At 48.5% G+C, this 13033-nt stretch overlaps 4 non-coding genes across 4 annotated transcripts; 1 reads left to right on the top strand and 3 right to left on the bottom strand.

Moving 5' to 3' along the window:
- The first annotated feature begins 1356 nt into the window (after positions 1 to 1356).
- Positions 1357 to 1430, top strand: TRNAI-AAU (transfer RNA isoleucine (anticodon AAU)). Its single transcript has one exon. It is a non-coding gene; the product is annotated as a tRNA-Ile (tRNA).
- A 4786-nt stretch (positions 1431 to 6216) lies between these two features.
- Positions 6217 to 6289, bottom strand: TRNAV-AAC (transfer RNA valine (anticodon AAC)). The gene has a single exon. It is a non-coding gene; the product is annotated as a tRNA-Val (tRNA).
- Positions 6290 to 9803: 3514 nt separating this feature from the next.
- Positions 9804 to 9876, bottom strand: TRNAM-CAU (transfer RNA methionine (anticodon CAU)). The gene has a single exon. It is a non-coding gene; the product is annotated as a tRNA-Met (tRNA).
- Positions 9877 to 12761: 2885 nt separating this feature from the next.
- TRNAA-AGC (transfer RNA alanine (anticodon AGC)) lies at positions 12762 to 12834 on the bottom strand. The gene has a single exon. It is a non-coding gene; the product is annotated as a tRNA-Ala (tRNA).
- Between the last annotated feature and the right edge of the window lie 199 nt (positions 12835 to 13033).

Genomic DNA, 13033 nt, shown 5'->3' with positions numbered 1-13033 from the left:
GCCCTCGCCCGTTTCCGCAGCGTTTACCTTTGCCCTCTTTCCCTTCCCCGGTTTGGGATCGGGCCTTTGGACCGGACAAAAGCAACAAAGAGGGTACGCGTGTCCTCAACCCATTTGCTCCAAGCTTTCCTCCCTGTTTTCTTTCCTCCTCTACCCGAGGCTAGGCCCACAGTGTATCCAGGAAGTGGAGGAAGAGGAGGGGAGAGGAGCGAGAGGAGGGAGAGGAGGAATGGGGGAGGAGGAATGGGGGAGGTGGGGGGAGGGCAGGGAGAGGGTGAGGAAGGGCGGGCCCCACTGTCCAACCGGGAACATTCGGCCGTGCAAAGCGCGGACGCGGGCAGCAACAGGTGCGCAGGGCGCGAACGCGGGGCGCTCCCAGGGCCGGTGGATGGACTTCAGGGAGCGGCGCGGAAAGACAAGCCAGCCTGTGGGAAGTGAACTGGGAAGGCGTGAGGGTCAAGTCCAACAGCCTGACGAAGACTCGGGCCCCTGGCAGAAAGGTCCAGGCCCGAAGCCCCGCACCTGCCGTGAAAGCGAGGCGGCCGGTGGAGACGCCGTTATTTATCCGGTGATTCGCGGCAGGGCCACCGTGCCCGTCCGCGCGTCCTGCGCCGCGGTCCGGGCCCTGGGCTGCTCGGCCCACCCCGTTACCCGGCCTCCCAGAAGCTTCCGGAACGGAATCCCAGTGAATTCCTGCGCCAGGAGCGGCCAGCCGGGCGGGGAACGTCAGGATCGTCTTCGGGTCAACCGCGTCCCACGCTGAGGTCCGCGGAGCTCCCTCGGTCGGAGGGAACCTCAGAGCTGAGTCTTTGTGGGCACAGGTGTCAATGAGCGTCACGTGTTTCAAGAAATGCGGTCACGAAGCACTGCCATGGGACGTGTTTATCCAAAGTGACCTTTGCAAAGAGGAACGTGGGAGTGCTTTCCCGAATTAGGTAAAAAGGGGGGACGAGCTCAAAAGTTCTGCCTCTAGAAGGAAATGGGTGGAGAGCACAGTGGGCACTGCGTTCGAAGCCACGAGGCGCAGGCGGAGAGCGGGGGTGATTGCCACCTCGCGGGAGCTCCGCGAGCAAACACGAGACCCTTCACCCCCCACCCCCCCCCCCCCCCCGAGGACGCAGGAAGGGGGCTGAGGTTGCCTTTCACATAAGGTGGTGGCGACACGCCCGAGCAGGTGACTTTTGAACTTGCCTCGTGCAGCCCTGTATTGTAATTGAAATTTCGGGCCTTGAATAAACCGAGGATCGCAACGTCTTCCAAGCTCCAAGGTGACTCTGAAAAGGAAACTTCCTTTGAAAGCGATTGGATCTTCATCTTTACTATCTAGTCGAGTGTAGGAAGCCCCTGTCCGCATCTGGCCGGTTAGCTCAGTTGGTTAGAGCGTGGTGCTAATAACGCCAAGGTCGCGGGTTCGATCCCCGTACGGGCCACATGTGGTTTTTGTCCCCACTCCCTAAAACTCCGTGAACGGATAAGAAGGTGAAGTTCAGCCTCCTCCGCTCATCAATGTTGAGCAGGGTGTAGGGCGGACGGGTGTCCAAAGATTCCCCAACGGTGACCGGGTTCTTCGGGTGAATTTCTCTCCTTTATGCTCTGCTTACTTGGGCCGGGCTGTCCTTGGCCTGAGCAGGTAAGTAAAGCCTTTCAGAGCAACTCAGGCCCTGGCCTCTGCCCCCTTCTTTATTCCTATTTCCTCTTTTCTGGCACTTGACTCCAGGGGTACTGGACTTGAGGACGTGCCTCCGACAGACCGCCCAAACGTTCACGGCTCTTCGCTCGTCCAGCTACTTGTCAGACCCAAAGCCATCTTCTGGGGGGCACCTGGCCCCTGTTGCCTCTCGCAGAGATCCAGGAAAACATCTGTTTTGTGACGTTTACCAAGGTGGGAATCTCTGTTGTTCAGCCATCTTCCCCATTAGACTGTAAGGGGAAGGATGCATCGGGGGCAGGGTGCTTATTGCCTTGTGCTAAGTACTTTTAAAAGTCTGCGTTAATGATTGAAGAACGAAAGAAATGTGTGCAGGCAACAGGAAAGAGTGTGACCGGGGCTTCAAATGGACCTCACGGGCCTGTGAGATCCGTGCTGTCTCAACACAGTGCCTGGGGGGCGAGTGAGGGGGTGGCCTACAGCACATGGCAACTGGTCCCGTTTCTCTGAGTGTATCCCTGAGGCTCCTTCAGAATGGTTCTATGTGTCCCCGGATCGAGGTGGAGGTACCAGGATTAGGATAGAGCGTGTCCAGTAGATCCAAAGTCAGGGAAAGTCTAGAAGGTTGGACCGGGCTGAGGCCGGGAGATGAGGGAGAGGACTCTGACCGCCTCGGACCCCAAGAGAGGGAAGGATAAATATGGACAAGAAGTGACCCCTTCCAGTCTCACCAGAGCAGTCTTCCTGACATTTACGATAACTGACTCTAAAATATCAGTCTCGTTAATATCACGCTTCCACTCTTGATTTCTTAGTTTTGATAGGATCTTGCTTTCCTCTCAACTCTTTGCCCTTCTGTCAGAGCAGGCAGTTAGTTAGCTGTAAGAGGAAGCCTGGAGGCCAGCACGGAGGAGGCCATGCCCGGCCTCAGGGAGGGTCAGAGGCCTGTTGGGGCCTCACTCCCCGAGAAGCCCCAGCACACCAGATGGGCCCAAGAGGGCCGGGCCATGACAGCAAGCCCCTGAGCAAGAGAGGAGGAAAAGTGGGAACCCAGCCCCAAGTAATGAACATTCCGTCCCCTGGTTCACGGCCGTCAGTAAAAGATGGAAGCCCGACCCCAGGGCGCGCAGCTCTCTCTCTGTCTGTCCCTCACCCCCGCTCCTATCTCCAGAGTGTGCTTTTCACTTTAAGAAACTTTCTTGCTTGTGTGGCTTGACCCACGTGCTGCGTGTCTGTCCTCAAATTCCTTCTCAAGACGAGACCAGAAACCTTCAGCCACTCCTATGGGTCTGACTCCTATGGGTCAAGGCCCCAGGGCCCAGGGTCTCCCAGTTTGCCGGGGAACATGTCTGTATCGTGATTTTGCTCTATAAGGCCAATTAGATCGTGGATGGCGTTCAATTCTTCACTATGTCTGTTGATTTGTTACCTACTCAGCCCATCAATGCATGAGAGAGGAGTGTTGACATTTGCCACTGTAATTTGGGGGTTTTCTATTTTTCTTTTCAGATTTATTGGCTTTTGTTTATGAGTTTTGAAGCTCTGTGGCCAGGGGCATACACATTTAGGGAATACACACGGTTATTCCTTTGGTGAGTTGACACCTTATAACTCCGTAACACTTCTCTTTATACCTGGAAGCGTTGCTTTGCTTTGAAATCTATCGATACTGATATGTCCGCTTCAGCTTTTTTTGGATTGATGCTTGTACTGTGTACCTTTTCCCTTTCTTTACTTTCAGTCTTGTGTATGACTCTTAATCTTGCACGTAACTTCTTTTTTTTCTTTTTCAAAATTTTATTTAAATCCTGGTTGTTGCATACACCTTTTCATCTCAGCTATAAGGATATTTGAAGTGAGTTTCCTACCGCGAGAAATCTATTTTAATACATCCTGACCATCTGACTCTTAATTGGTATGTTTAGATTACTTACGTTTTGTTTTCTGATATTTCGATGGGTTTGCCTATCAGTTTACTACTTAATTGATTAATGGCCTATTCCCTTTGTTTTTCATTCTTCTTTTTGTTTCTCTTGCTAGATACTTTTGGCTTATTTAAATGTTGTCAGTAAGCGGTCCAGCAATTACCAGACGCATACAGAACTTTTCACGGGATACTTCGAATCATTAACTTACCATTCGAGTTAAATAAAGAAACCTCACGACCCTGTAATTTCTTTACCGTAACCTCCTTATGTTATCTGTATGGTACACAGAGATACAATGAAAATTCCATCAGACAGTGTTGTCATTTTCACTTTCGATCATCAACCCTACTTTAAAGAACTCAAGAGGGAATAACAGTGTGTCACATTTACCTGGATGTTGCCTCTCTCTGCTATGGTTCATTCATTCTTTGTATCTAAGTTTCCTTCCGGTATCCCTTTTCTGGTCTCCCAATGTTACGAATTCTTCTCTAGCACTTCTGCTAGCAGTGGGTTCTCTTAGTTTTACTTTTAAGTGAGCATGTATTTCTTTCACCTTTATGTCCAAAGGATAATTTTTGCTCTCCTGAGCCTTCTGGGGTTAACAGGTCTTTCTTTCAGCATTTAATAGATGTTATGTCATTTCCTTCCGGTCCTTGTGGTTTCTGATGAGAAATACATCTCATCATCCAGATTGTAGTTTCCTTTTGGTTTTTGTCTTGATGCTGTCAGGATTTTTTCCCCTTTTGTTTCCAGCAGGCTAATTGTGACATGTCTGTGTGTGGATTTACCCACATTATCCTGCTTGAGGTTTGCTGAACTTCTTGAATCTGATTTATGTCTTTTGCCAAGTTTGGGGGAATCTTCAGCCATTAATAATTCAATTATTTTCCTTTTTTCAATGACCTCTTTCTCCTCTTCTTCTGCAATGATGTAAATATAATTTCTTTGTGATTTTCCTATTTGCCCCTGAGGCTCTGTCCAGCTTTTAACATGCACTTTTCTCTCTGCCATTTAGATTGGGTACTTAATATTGTTCTGCCTTCATACTGACCGAAAGTTTCTCAGCCATCTCCTTCTGCTATTGAGACAATCCAGTGTTTTCATTCATAATTTTGGTTCATACCCTTTTCAGTTCTGAAGTTTCAACTTGGATTTACATCTTCAGATTATTTGCTAAGGTTTTCCAACATTCCGTTCATTTCAAAGAACTCTTTGCCCTGGTTCTTGGAGCATTTAATCATTACTGCTGTAATGTAAAGGACTTGTCAGATGATTCCAAAACGTGTGTCACCTCAATATTGGTATCTGTTGATTCTCTCCTCCAAGTGATTGAAGAATTTCTTGGTTCTTTATATGCTGAATCATTTTGGATGATAACCTAGCCACTTAAATATTATGTTATAAGGCTTTGTGTCTCACTCAAATCTTACAGAGAAGCTTTGTTTTTGTGGGTATTTTGCCTTGTGTTCAAGTTCCAAGTACCAACCAGCCCTCGATGTGCTAGGGTTTCAAGGTCCCTTCTGTTTTCAAAGCCTTTATAATACTCTTTGGAGATCTCTGGAGTGTGTGCACCCCAGTGGCCAGTGTGGACCGGGGCAGCGGGCTACTGCTCAGTGCGGTTCTCAGAGTCTACGCCGTGTTGTTTAGGGTCAGAGCCCCTTGTCCACAGCTCGCCTGGTGCATTCAAGAGTTCATAAACAACTTGATGTGTTTGCTTTCCATGTGTCTTCCCCAGTATTTTCTGGTCACTTGGGGTTCACCATCTCAATCCACTGAGAAGGAAGTTGGATCTTTCCTCACTCTGCTCTGCCCTGCGCTTGTCAGGAGGGCCAAGCTGCAGGAGAAATGGAGAAAAAGAGCAACGGAATGTGTCCCTTGGGATCACAGCTCCTCTGTAGAAACAAAACAAGTCATAAATTGATTGTAGATCTCCTTACCCCGCACAGGTAGAGCCAAAGAAGGCTGGTCTTGAACTTGCTCAGAGGCAAGGTACGAAAAAGCATCCAAATTAGTGGGTTCGAAGTGTCTAATATTTTCTCAGTGAATTCAATGGGTCGGAAGGTGTGGAGTTGTGAGCTGGAACATTGGGTCAAAACAGCAGAGTCTGGAGAATGTGGGCGTCGATCCCACTACCTCTCACATGCTAAGCGAGCGCTCTACCGCCTGAGCTAATTCCCCACCTCACCCGCTTTCTCCTCCAGTCTTTGACCTTACCGGTCCTCCCCTCAGTCAGTGCTCACTGTCCTGGGCGGCCCCCAGCACAGAAAATGTCAGAGCCTTTAGTATGAAATCAGGAGCCACTAAGGGCGTGTCTTCTCCGAGATGACCCAGGGCCAGAGAGCGACGGGTACCCTTTTCCTCTGCCAGGGGAAGGAGGAGGAAGCAGCCACGGGAAAACTCCGGAGTCCCCAAACTTGCACGTTTCAAATTCTCCGGGACTAGAAGAAGACACATCTCAGGGAAAGGGCTCATCCAGAATACATCGGCTAAAATGGCCCAGCTATCTCAGGATGGTTCTCTGTGTCCTAAAGACAAAAACAAAAACCCAACGAGAAAAGGGAGAGGATCACTCGTTCCTCTCAGGTGGGGCTGCCTAGAATAGGAACCGGTGATTTCTCCGGGAAGGCAAAAGAAACCGACTGTTTCCGCCCGGTTTCGAACCGGGGACCTCTCGCGTGTTAGGCGAGCGTGATAACCACTACACTACGGAAACCCACACCCTGAGGGCGTTCGGAGATTGATGTTCGAGTCTTACTACGCAAAGCAAGTCATGTGGCAGTTACAGATCCACGACCAGGAGAAGAGCCGGAAAAACAAACAAACAAACAAACAAACAAACAAACAAAGTAATACAAAACAGAAAATCCCAAACAGGCAGAGCTATAGGAACTAAGAGGAGAGATTGTATCAGCATGAAGAGATAAAAAAATGGATGTTGAGGAGTCCCGAGGAGGCGTCAACAGGGAGAAAGAACAGGTACGTATGTAGGAATTCCTGTGTTAAGAAATATACCTGTTCAGTTAGGGTGGGGTGTGTGCGTGTGTGTGTGTGTGTGTGTGTGTGTGTGTGTGTGTGAAATAGACACGGAGGGAGGCAGTGGTTAGGAAACCTGCATAGGGAGGCTCTATGTTGGGGAGATAGTGTGGAGCTCCAGAACCTTTCAGAAAACTCCAGGCAGATGGTTTACATAACCAAAGTAACATTGTAGGAACGGTTTTTAATGTGGAATGCCAGCGAGGTTGGCAATGGGGACACCGAAACTGACGAGAACAGAAAGACACTGGGGAGATGTCGAAGGGTTGGGGTTTGTCCTATTAACTCTCGCGCCTCCGAGTACCATGAGTCTGTATCCTCAGGGCTCAGGGTGCTGCCCGCATAGAATAAACACATCCTCCATAAACATCATAGAATGGGTGAAGGGATACACGAGTGGGAAGAGAGAGAAGGATTCTGCAGAGGTTGGGGAGGACGGATGTACAGCAGTCGTCGAGACACCGGGTGTAGACATCGGAGGGAGAAGAAGGAATCACGGGCACGGAGAAGGCTTGAGCCCAAGCGGCGGATACGGAAGAGATTTTTAATTAATGTCTCGTGAATGGAAGCCCAGATCCACTCATGTCCATAGTGGACAGATCCACTCATCTGTCATGTGAATAAGAGCATGAATGGGTCCTGGCGGACGGGTCATGAATCTCCCTAAGGAAGATCGTACTTCTCTCCTTTCATGGACTTTCTCTGAGAATCCCCCTAGTTTCCCCATCTTCTTGCCCCTGACAGCTTGGGGCTTTGTGTTCCCCTCCAGACACGTGGGGCACAGACACCGCAGACCCACAGGTTCCCTTTTCACCCTGTGTCTCTAGGTGCCCCTCGCCGGCCTTCTTTGCTTCCCGAGGCTAAGCAGGGAGGCCTTCTTCTCACCAGGACCTCTCTGTCCAGAAAATAGGGCAGAAGGCCCACCTTCTCACTAGCCTAAAGCTGGGAATCTTAGGTCGGAAACGCCCAGCACAGCCCGGTGCAGATGACGGTCGCCCTCTCCCCAGCTCTTTCTCAGGTTTTTCTTCTTTGTCTACAGCCCGGTGACAGTGTGGGTCAAACGCTAAGCCTGAGCTGCCTTGGGCATGAAATCAGAAAAGCACCAGAAATGCATACATTGCCATTTTTTTTTTTACAAAAGGCCTGACGTTTCCTGGGATTGAGTTCAGGAGAGAAACCCTAGGGACCGCAGGAGCCTATTAAGAAAGAAGGAAGAATCGTTGCTGGAGAAAACAGGGGTCTTTCCCGCGACTCTCACTGCAAAGAAGGGCATTCTAACATCTGACCCAATTCTCATGCTCCAAGCCTCTTTTTGACCTGTGGTCCTTCCGGGCACGTGCCCCAGCCCATTGTGTGGATCTCACCGGGTACGTGGGGTTGCGTCACTACCCATTGAAGACGACCCGACCGAGGGCAGAGCGTCTCAAATATGACTTCAGCAAAAGCACCGAAACTGCTGTTTCTGTCGGGGAGTGTGGGGGAAAGGGAGACCTGCCGTTGGTCGCCATGACAGTGCTCTAGCTCCGAAACGCTTTCACTATCTTGAACGGCAGCCAGAAGGCAAATGAAAGGTCCCAGCCGGGTGGGGTGCCCCGTTGAAATGACAGGGCTGTCCCAGAAGTTGTGTATCTCCCTGTAAAAGCAGGGCTGCGATTGGCACCCGATTTGGAGATATGGCCACCCAGGAGGAGAACGTGGGGGACCCCTGGGCCTCACATCTGCACCTCCAGCCCCTCCCAGCGTGGCCCCGGTCACTGGGTCGGGCTTGATCCCTCTCCCTAACTCCAAGAGAAAGATAGGATTGGCATAAGGAGACCCTAGGATCCGGGGACAAGGATAAGGGAGGGCGAGGGGGAGGAGGAAGAATTTGTAAGAGGACATCGAAACTGGCTTTTACTCAGCATTTAATTTTAGAGAAGTCAAGATATGGTCAGGAAAGATCAACACCGATGCTCCAGGCGTCAGAATCTCTTTTCATCCTAATTATCTGTCAGGGATGTTCGAGACGTGGAGTCAGAAATCATGGGAAAAGGCTTTTCTCCATCGTGGAAGAAACCACGTGTTTCTTTTCTCCCTTCCTCGCCTGAACTCAGTAGGTAACAACTCCGATGCACGTGCCCGGCAAAGCGCGGAATGAAATCGAGAAGGTTTCTCTCCACCACGGACATTTGAGTCGGGTCCGCTGCTTCACCATCCCGACGTCCCGAGCTCCTCAGGGGCCCGGGACCCTGCTACCTGCGCGCGTTACGTCCCGCAGCCCGGCTTCCTGCTTTGCCCAGAGAACAATCCGTTTCTCAAGCCGTCACGGGCTCTTCCCTTCCCCAGGAGCTACGTTTTCCACGTAGAAGAAAGGCTGTTCTGTCCAAGACGAGAACCCTGGTGGTGAATTCTAACCTCAACCTGCAAATAGCTCTCCTACCGCGCCCCCCCCCCCCCCAGTCGCCTTGATGGCTAAAAATTACGCTAGTGACAGTGTTAGAAGAACTAAGGCACAAGGATCTCAACAAGCAAGAAGGAAGGAGAGACTGAAAAGTATCTTCAAGGTGCTAACTCTTCTGACTCTTTCCCGGAAAGCTGAACGAACCACCTCCACGCTCCCGTCCCCCTTTACTGTCGACCGATCCCCCCACAGTAAACGTTGTCACTGGGTCATCCTTCATTTTTCCTATTTGCTTCTTGTCTGTTCCTCTCACACCCCCCCTGCACAGGGATGCAGCTCCGGGAGGGAGGGAGTTTTTGCATTGTTACACTCTTTAATTACTGCCCCCAGAACTGCCCATTGATCAGCTAGATGTGCTCTAGAAATATTTATTGAAGGATTAAAAGAGTCAAAAAGGATTTTACACTTCTCTCACCCCTTAATTGCGCTTGGGGGACCTTCAGAGCGGGGAGTTGGAAGAGAAATTTCTCCTGCTTCTTGCATAGGACAGAGAAGAAGACCAACAACACAGTGTAGCTTGTAGTTTCTGGCACAATCTGAGTTTCTCCAGCGTTCATTTTCCTGAAACCACTGGGAAGCCCAACGAACTACAAAACTGATTTCACTGTCCTCAGCAAGTACTGAGTCAGTCTTGAAAAAAAAAAATCCTTATCAGGAGCCACTTGATAATTTTACTTTCTGTTCTTTCTTTTTTTTAAAAAATCAAAGTATTCTTAGGTTCTGGCTAACCGTGAAGAAAAAAGAAGACCCAGCTTGCCCTCTCTGAGGCTCGAACTCAGGACCTTCAGATTATGAGACTGACGCGCTGCCGGCTGCGCTAAGAGGGCAGCTTGCAGGGGCTGCTTACATTTAAAGGAAAATATCAAATATTTTCCAAGCACCGCTGCTTTATTGGTTTCCAGCTTTCAAGAAATACAATCGATGCTACTTGAAAATCACTCCGTATAAGCCAATGCCGCACCCGAAGGAATTTACGCCCAAGATCCGTGAAGTCCAGGCTTTTCCGGGAATCTGCCCAAGGCCAGGTCCATCGGGGCTGCAGGACTGGGGACAGTAATGCCTGGCTTTTGCTGCTCCGGGGTTCCAGTGATGTGGTTGTTCCTGCCCTTGGAGATCTCAGGCGATCTTACGCCTTCCAAGGTCTCCTTTGTTGGAAACCAACATACGAGGTGCTTATTTAAGAGGAGTTCACAGCCTGGAGGACTAAATGAATGAATATAAGTGAGTAAATAATCCTCACATTTGTCTATAGCCCGTAGTTCTCTGTCTTCCTCTGTTTTACCTCCCCTGACATCTACCTGACTGGAGGCATCCTCCCTGTGAAAAGCACAAACCAAACGTAGTAAAAGCCTTGCTCTTTGCTTTGCTTTGTGACACACCAGTAATTATAGAGAGATTTGTGGAGCTTATCTCACAGAGTCCATCCAGTAGGATTCGGGCAACACAACTATTTATCAAAATCTGCACTTCCCAGATATAATGGAGGTTCAGATAAATTCAGTATTGCTCCTAATTTCCCAGAGCTGCTCAGTGGCAAAACCGAATTGAGAAGATTTGTTAGACTGCACCGTGGGAGCTCTTTCTCTGCTCCAACTCAAGACGCCTCTGTTGTCCGTTGTCTAGCCCTCTGCTTGCCTTCCTTTGGGCTTAGACTTCCGAGTCAGTTTTCACTCATTCTCCTCCTTCAACTCCCACATCCGGGGACTTGATAATTACCGAACTTTGTTCTTGTGCAATTCTTTTGCATCTATCACTTCTCTTCCATTAATTCAGGACTTATTCGCTGGGGAGATGCTCTTGGCTGGGCATGGTACTCAGCTCAGGAGCTCCAGAAGGAATCTGGCGACCCCAGCCCACAAGAGATGGGAAGGAAATTATCCAATTCCCAGTTTCACCACTTTCTCCCCGCCCCCGGGCATTTACAGATAGATAACTCTGTAAACTCCTAAAGTATCAATTGTAGTAACGTCACTCTTCTGCACACTGACCATTCTTGGTTTTCTAGTTTTGGTACGATCTTCCTCTTCTCCCAATCTTTGCTTCTTCTTCCTTACCTACGTTGTAACTTTGCTCTATAAGGTCAACGGGTGGATGCTGGTGTTCAGCTCTTCAACGTATTTGCTGATTTGTTACCTACTAGATGTATCAACTGATAGAGACAAGTGTTAACACCTGCAGCCAGAAGTGTGGAGTTTTTGGTTTGATTTTCTTTTTAGGTTTATTAACTTTTGTTTGAGTTTGGGAGATCTGTGGCCAGATGCATGCACCTTTAGAAGTTCCATCTCTTGGGTGAACAGACACCAAATAATTACACCACCTCTCTCTTTATATGTGGAAAGTTTCTTTGCTTTGAAATCTACTTTGTCAGATATAAACATATCCAATTCACTTTTTTTTTCCTTAGTGGCTTAATTTTCCCCATTCTTTTACTCTACCGAAGCCATTATATTTGAGGTGAGTTTCTTATAATCAGCACATGTTTGGGCCATGGTTTATTTTTCATACATTCTGACCATCTCTAGTATGTAACTGCTGTGTTTAGACCAGTTACGTTTAATGTTATTAAGGATATGTTTGTGTATAGGTCTATGATTTTTACTTTGTTCATTCTGTGCTTCATTCTCCTTTTTCTGTCTTCTTACTTCCTTTTGACTTTTAGAAACACACTATTAATTTGTCTTTTGTGTTTGTGTGTGTGTGTTTTACTATACCTATTTGTATAGGTATGTAGCCATTATCTAGGTTATTAATAATAGCAATTCGCACATGTATTACCCTATACATACTTAACATTTTGCAGTCTATTTTAGAATCAATGTCATACCATTCAGGTCGAACCTAGAAACCTTATCACCTTTTAGATCCCTTAACTCTAACCCATTTGTGTCGTGAATATAGTATATTTAGATGAAATGAAAATTAATCAGTGTTATAATTTTTGCTTTCGGTTATCAGGAGCTTACTTAAAAAATTATAAAAAGGACTTTGAAGAGCTCCAGAGAATATCAGTCTATCATACTCGCTTTTCTGCTGAGAAATTATCCCTTCACCTATTTTTTAGTGGGTCCTGTGTCTAATATGGAGCTTGAACTCACGATCCTGAGATCAAGGGCCACATGCTCTACCGACTGGGCCACTCCGGCACGCCTTCCTTCGCCGCCGATGCTCCAAATTCCCTGTCAATTCTCTTCAGTCCAGTTTTTTTTTTTTTTTTTTTTTTTTTAAAGCTGTTCTGATACCAGTGGATTTTCTCGGTCCTCTTTCAAGTGAGAAATGTATTTATCTCACCTTCCTGTCTGAAGGATATTTTTGTTACAGATAAAATTTCAGCTTAACAATTATTTTTTTTAGCATTTAGAAAAACATCCTTCCCTGTCTTTCTAGCTTCTATGGTTTCTGATAAGAATTCCACAAACATGCAGATTGTGGTTTCGTTTCCCTGGCAGCTTTCACGTGCTTTTCTTTCATCTTCAGCGGTTTGACTGTGATGTGCTCGGGTGTGATTTTCTTTGGATTTATCCCTCTTGGGTTTACTGGACTCTCTGAATCTGGTTTACGCGCGTTGCACGTCCCTGAGCCGTGTTGCACTTAGGGCAGGACTGCAAGGGACAACGGAGAAAAACAGCGACTGGCTGTGTCTGGCCCTTCAGGGTCACAGATTTTGCAACCTAGCAGTCTACGTGCTAGGGGTTTGTGGGGCCGAGGCCAAAAGTGGAGAATGTGGGTATCGATCCCACCACCTCTCGCATGCTAAGCGAGCGCTCTACCACCTGAGCTAATTCCCCAGACACGTGCCGTGGGCCCCTCCAGGTTTTCTTTAATAAGGAGATGCGTGGTCTCCATTTTTCCCCGTCCTTGGGGACCCAGAGTACCGGGCGGGTCAAGTTCATGGACGCGGAACGTGGATTCAGCTGAGCGCGCATCCTCTCGAGACCCGCCAGGCCCGGGGCGCGGCGGTCACCGGTCCCTCCGCGGGGGGCGGAG

Source organism: Puma concolor, chromosome B2 (genome assembly GCF_028749965.1).
Source record: "Puma concolor isolate L17-30 chromosome B2, mPumCon1.1.hap2, whole genome shotgun sequence".
Taxonomy (NCBI): Eukaryota; Metazoa; Chordata; class Mammalia; order Carnivora; family Felidae; genus Puma; species Puma concolor.
Note: the sequence above shows the minus strand (reverse complement) of the source record. Positions and strands in the feature narration are given on the sequence as shown.